The sequence below is a fragment of the Mobula birostris genome, chromosome 29 (assembly GCF_030028105.1).
Source record: "Mobula birostris isolate sMobBir1 chromosome 29, sMobBir1.hap1, whole genome shotgun sequence".
In the NCBI taxonomy this organism is placed as follows: domain Eukaryota; kingdom Metazoa; phylum Chordata; class Chondrichthyes; order Myliobatiformes; family Myliobatidae; genus Mobula; species Mobula birostris.
In genome coordinates, this window is record NC_092398.1 from 36,275,516 (window position 1) to 36,282,680 (window position 7,165).

Here is a 7,165-nt window from a genome sequence, read left to right on the forward strand (position 1 = left end):
CGTCTTCTGTCTTGTCCTGCTCCACACATTCCACGACGCTTGCAGAGACCGCCTTCTTGACCGTTGGATCTTCCATTGGTCTCGTCCGCTCAATCCGCCGGAGTCTGTCTTCACATGCTGGGATAGACAACTCCCTATCTCACCGAGGGTTTGAGACCCGTCGGCTACACTCACCTGGTTTAGCCGGCTTGTGGAGGCCGTTGCCTGGGGTGTGGCTGCTGTCACATGCAAACAGCTATGAGGAGCCACAGGTGAGAGCTGAGTGCCAGGTGGGGACCAAAGGTGGACAAACTGCCTTGAAAAGGATGTGACATGTTCCCCCACCAGAGGTGCTACCCCTTCCTGACACCCCATACCGAGGGACCGAGGTGTACGAGGGTAGGATACACAATCTGTATGGTGGGTAGTGTCGACGGTCTGAGAGACCTCGGTGTATAAGGGTAGGATACACACTATGAATGGTGTGAAGTGCTGAGGGATCGAGGAACAAAGGTTAACAAGGGTAACATACACCTTGAATGATGGTGAGTATGGAGGGACAGACAGACCTTGGTGTACGAGGGTAGGACACATACTGTGAATGGTGGGGAGTGTCAAGGGACTGAGAGACCTTGGTGTACAAGGGTAGGATACACTTTGAATGATGGAGAGTGTCGAGGGACCGAGGAACTTGGTGTATGAGAGTCGGACACAACTGAGGATGGTGAGGAGTGGCAAGGGACTGAGAGACCTCTGTGTATAGGAGTAGGGCTCTCACTCCATCCTCCCACCATCCCACTAGGAATAGGGTTCCCCCTGTCCTCACCTACCACCCCACCAGCCTCCGGGTCCAACATATAATTCACCGTAACTTCCGCCACCTCCAACGGGATCCCACCACTAAGCACATCTTTCCCTCCCCGCCTCTCTCCGCATTCCGCAGGGATCGCTCCCTACGTGGCTCCCTTGTCCATTCATCCCCCCATCCCTCCCCACTGATCTCCCTCCTGGCACTTATCCTTGTAAGCGGAACAAGTGCTACACATGCCCTTACACTTCCTCCCTTACCACCATTCAGGGCCCCAAACAGTCTTTCCAGGTGAGGCAACACTTCACCTGTGAGTCGACTGGGGTGATATACTGCGTCTGGTGCTCCCAATGTGGCCTTCTATATATTGGCGAGACCCGACGCAGACTGGGAGATCGTTTTGCTGAACACCTACGCTCTGTCCGCCAGAGAAAGCAGGATCTCCCAGTGGCCACACATTTTCCCATTCCCATTCTGACATGTCTATCCATGGCCTCCTCTACTGTAAAGATGAAGCCACACTCAGGTTGGAGGAACAACACCTTATATTCCATCTGGGTAGCCTCCAACCTGATGGCATGAACATCGACTTCTCTAACTTCCGCTAATGCCCCACCTCCCCCTCATACCCCATCCGTTATTTATTTTTATACACACATTCTTTCTCTCACTCTCCTTTTTCTCCCTCTGTCTCTCTCACTATACCTCTTGTCCATCCTCTGGGTTCCCCCCATCCCCCTTTTCTTTCTTCCCGGACCTCCTGTCCCATGATCCTCTCATATCCCCTTTGCCAATCACCTGTCCAGCTCTTGGCTCCATCCCTCCCCCTCCTGTCTTCTCCTATCATTTCGGATCTCCTCTCCCCCTCCCACTTTCAGATCTCTTACTAACTCTTCCTTCAGTTAGTCCTGACGAAGGGTCTCGGCCCAAAACGTCGACTGTACCTCTTCCTAGAGATGCTGCCTGGCCTGCTGCGTTCACCAGCAACTTTGATGTGAGTTGCAAGATATTTCACTCCATGTACACAGCTGAAGAAGTCTGTTCAAGTGAGAACGATAGCCGCTGAGCTGCAGAGACCAGCCGGCAGGTGTGAAAGTCGGGCCTGGGTGACTGAAAGACTCAGTCAGCAATCAGAAACACCACTTACTTCTGTCTTGACCAGCCTCTACCGTTAGTTACCTGGGACCATCCAGCAGACAACCCCATCGGGATGTTCGCACTGTTTACAAGGTAGAATACACACCGTGAATAGTGGGTAGCTTTGGATCCACAGACCATGAGACATAGGAGAGGAATTAGGCCATTTGACCCATCCAGTTTGCTCTGCTATCCCATCTCAGCTGATCTATTATCCCTCTCAAACTCACTCTCCTACCTTCTCCCTCTAACCATTGACAGCCTGACTAACCAAGGTCCTAGCAACCTCCGCTTTAAGCATACTCAATAACTTGGCCTCCACAGCCATCTGTGGCAACGAATTCCACAGATTCACCACCCTCTGGGAAATAAATTCACCACCCGCTAAATAAACTCCTCCTCATCTCCATTCTAAATGTACGCCCCTCTATTCTGAGGCTGCGTCCTCTGGTTCGAGACTTCCCCACTATAGGAAACAGCCTCTCCACGCCCACCCTAACTAGGCCTTTCAATTTGACAGGTTTCAATAACATCCCCCCTCTTTTTTCTAACTCGAGTGAGTAAGGGCCCAGAGCTATCAAAGGCTCCTTGACTGGTTGGGGCACGAAGGGATACGGGGAGCAGGGGCTGTGAGGAAAATTGAATCAGCCACGCTGAACCAACAGAGCAGGCTCGATAGGTCAAATGGCCTAATTGGGCTCCTATGTCTTATTGGCTTATGACTAACCTTTTCATTCCAGGGATCATTTTTGTGGACCTCCTCTTCAGTGCCAGTACATCCTTCCTGATGTAGGGTGCTCAAAACTGCTCACAGTTCTCCAACTACAGCCTGACCAATGCCCTCTAAAGCCATAGCATTGCATCCTTGCTTTTATAGAACATAGACCAGTAGAGTACAGGAACAATCCCTTCAGCCCACAACATTGTGTTGGACCAATTAAATGAGTCATCGTCGTGGCTATCCCTCGAGGTCGAGGATGATGGTCTTCGTTCTGTTCATCTACTTATGGGCTCACAAGTGGCTTATGAGTCCAATCTTGGCTTTGACAATTAAATTAGTATCCAAATGGCCAACCAACTAATCCTTCTGCCTATGCAATGTCCATATCTTTCCATTTTCCTCACTGGCTCATCAGCAGTTGGACCTTCCAGATACAGGTGTATTTTTACTGCATTCAATTGAAACACCTTGACTGCACACAGGTCTCCAAAAACAGATCTCCATTTAACTAATTATGTAACTTCTAAAACCAATTGTCTGCACCAGTGATGATTAAAGGGTGGGTGAATACATATTTACATATGTGATCACTAATTTTGTATTTTATATTTGTAATTAATTTAGATCACTTTGTAGAGATTTGTTTTCACTTTGACATGACCCCATTTCTGTTGATCAGGGTCAAAAAGTCAAATTAAATCCACTGTGATTCAATGTTGTGAAACAATAAAATATGAACTGGAAAAAGGCCAAATTTGAAGAAATGGGATATGATCCAAAAAGCGTGGATAGGGACAGGTTGTTCTCTGGCAAGGATGTGATTGGTTAGTGGGAGGCCTTCAAAGGAGAAATTTTGAGAGTGCAGAGTTTGTATGTTCCTGTCAGGATTAAAGGCAAAGTGAATAGGAATAAGGAACCTTGGTTCTCAAGGGATATTGGAACTCTGATAAAGAAGAAGAGAGAGATGTATGATATGTATAGGAAACAGGGAGCAAATAAGGTGCTTGAGGAGTATAAAAAGTGCAAAAAAAAAAACTTAAGAAAGAAATCAGGAGGGCTAAAGAAAGACATGAGGTTGCTTTGGCAGTCAAGGTGAAGGATAATCGAAAGAGCTTCTACAGGTATATTAAGAGCAAATGGATAGTAAGGGATAAAATTGGTCCTCTTAAAGATCAGAGTGGTCGGCTATGTATGGAACCAAAAGAAATGGGGGCGATCTTAAATGGGTTTTTTGCATCTGTATTTACTGAGGAAACTGGCATGGAGTCTATGGAAATAAGGCAAACAAGTAGTGAGGTGATGGAAACTGTACAGATTGAGGAGGAGGAGGTGCTTGCTATCTTGAGGCAGATCAGATTAGATAAATCCCAGGAACTGACAGGGTATTCCCTCGGACGTTGAAGGAGACTAGTGTTGAAATTGCAGGGGCCCTGGCAGATATATTTAAAATGTCAGTATCTACGGGTGAGGTGCTGGAGGATTGGAGGATAGCTCATGTTGTTCCGTTGTTTAAAAAAGGCTCTAAAAGTAATCCGGGAAATTATAGGCCAGTAAATTTGACGTTGGTAGTAGGTAAATTTTTGGAAGGAGTACTAAGATATAGGATCTACAAATATTTGGATAGACAGGGAGGGTCAACATGGCTTTGTGCGTGGTAGGTCATGTTTGACCAATCTATTGGAGTTTTTCGAGGAGGTTACCAGGAAAGTGGATGAAGGGAAGGCAGTGGATATTGTCTACATGGACTTCAGTAAGGCCTTTGACAGGGTCCCGCATGGGAGGTTAGTTAGGTAAATTCAGTCACTAGGTATACATGGAGAGGTGGTAAATTGGATTAGACATTGGCTCAATGGAAGAAGCCAGAGAGTGGTAGTGGAGGATTGCTTCTCTGAGTGGAGGCCTGTGACCAGTCGTGTGCCACAGGGATCAGTGCTGGGTCCATTGTTATTTGTCATCTATATCAATGATCTAGATGATAATGTGGGAAATTGGATCAGCAAATTTGCTGATGATACAAAGATTAGAGGTGTAGTGTCAGTGAGGAAGGTTTTCAGAGCCTGCAGAGGGATTTGGACCAGCTGGAAAAATGGGCTGAAAAATGGCAAATGGAGTTTAATACAGATAAGTGTGAGGTATTGCACTTTGGAAGGACAAACCAAGGTAGAACATACAAGGTAAATGGTAGGGCACTGAGGAGTGCAGCAGAACAGAGGAATCTGGGAATACAGATACAAAATTCCCTAAAAGTGGCGTCACAGGTAGATAGGGTCGTAAAGAGAGCTTTTGGTACATTGGCCTTTATTAATCAAAGTACTGAGTATAAGAGCTGGAATGTTATGGTGAGGTTGTATAAGGCATTGGTGAGGCCGAATCTGGAGTATTGTGTTCAGTTTTGGTCACCAAATTACAGGAAGGATATTAATAAGGTTGAAAGAGTGCAGAGAAGGTTTACAAGGATGTTGCCAGGACTTGAGAAACTCAGTTACAGAGAAAGGTTGAATAGGTTGGGACTTTATTCCCTGGAGCGTAGAAGAATGAGGGGAGATTTGATAGAGGTATATAAAATTACGATGGGTATAGATAGAGTGAATGCAAGCAGGCTTTTTCCACTGAGGCAAGGGGAGAAAAAAACCAGAGGACACGGGTTAAGGGTGAGGGGGGAAAAGTTTAAAGGGAACATTAGGAGGGGCTTCTTCACACAGAGAGTGGTGGAAGTGTGGAATGAGCTGCCAGATGAAGTGGTAAATGCGGGCTCACTTTTAACATTAAAGAAAAACTTGGACAGGTACATGGATGAGGGGTGTATGGAAGGATATGGTCCAGGTGCAGGTCAGTGGGACCAGGCAGAAAAATGGTTCAGCCCAGCTGAAGGATAATCCAAAGAGCTTCTATAGGTATATTAAGAGCAAACTGTCCACTACACCTCCAATCTTTCTATCATCAGCAAATTTGCTGATCCAACTTACCACATTATCATCCAGATCATTGATATAGATGACAAATAACAATGGACCCAGCACTGATCCCTGTGGCACACCGCTGGTCACAGGCCTCCACTCTGAGAAGCAATCCTCCACTACCACTCTCTGGCTTCTTCCATTGAGCCAATGTCTAATCCAATTTACCACCTCTCCATGTATACCTAGCAACTGAATTTTCCTAACTAAGGTCCCATGCGAGACCTTGTCAAAGGCCTTACTGAAGTCCATGTAGACAACATCCACTGCCTTCCCTTCATCCACTTTCCTGGTAACCTCCTCGAAAAACTCTAATAGATTGGTTAAACATGACCTACCATGTTGCCATGTTGACTCTCGTTGACTCTCCCTAATAAGTCCCTGTCTATCCAAATACTTGTAGATCCTATCTCTTAGTAATCCTTCCAATAACTTACCTGCTACCAATGTTAAACTTTGGCCTATAATTTCCCAAATTACTTTTAGACCCTTTTTTAAACAACGGAACAACATGAGCTACCCTCCAATCCTCCGGCACCTCACCTGTAGTTACCGACATTTTAAATATACCTGCCAGGGCCCCTGCAATTTCAACACTAGTCTCCTTCAACGTCCGAGGGAATACCCTGTCAGTTCCTGGGATTTATCTAATCTGATCTGCCTCAAGATAGCAAGCACCTCCTCCTCTTCAATCTGTATAGGTTCCATCACCTCACTACTTGTTTGCCTTATTTCCATAGACTCCATGCCAGTTTCCTTAGTAAATACAGACACAAAAAACCTATTTAAGATCTCCCCCATACATAGCCGACGTCGGTGGTGGGAAAGATGCTGGAGTCAATTATAAAAGATGAAATTACGACACATCTGGATAGCAGTAACAGGATTGGTCCGAGTCAGCATGGATTTACGAAGGGGAAATCGTGCTTGACTAATTTTCTGGAATTTTTTGAGGATGTAATTATGAAGATGGACAAGGGAGAGCCAGTGGATGTAGTGTATCTGGACTTTCAGAAAGCCTTTGATAAGGTCCCACATAGGAGATTAGTGGGCAAAATTAGGGCACATGGTTTTGGGGGCAGAGTACTGACATGGATTGAAAATTGGCTGGCTGACAGAAAACAAAGAGTAGCGATTAACGGGTCCCTTTCGGAATGGCAGGCGGTGACCAGTGGGGTACCGCAGGGTTCAGTGCTGGGACCACAGCTGTTTACAATATATATTAATGATTTAGATGACGGAATTAAGAGTAACATTAGCAAATTTCCCGATGACACAAAGCTGGGTGGCAGTGTGAAATGTGAGGAGGATGTTATGAGAATGCAGGGTGACTTGGACAGGCCGGGTGAGTGGGCAGATGCAGTTTAATGTGGATAAATGTGAGGTTATCCACTTTGGTGGTAAGAATGGGAAGGCAGATTATTATCTAAATGGAGTCAAGTTAGGAAAAAGGGAAGCACAACGAGATCTAGGTGTTCTTGTACATCAGTCACTGAAAGCAAGCATGCACATACAGCAGGCAGTGAAGAAAGCTAATGGCGTGCTGGCCTTCACAACAAGGGG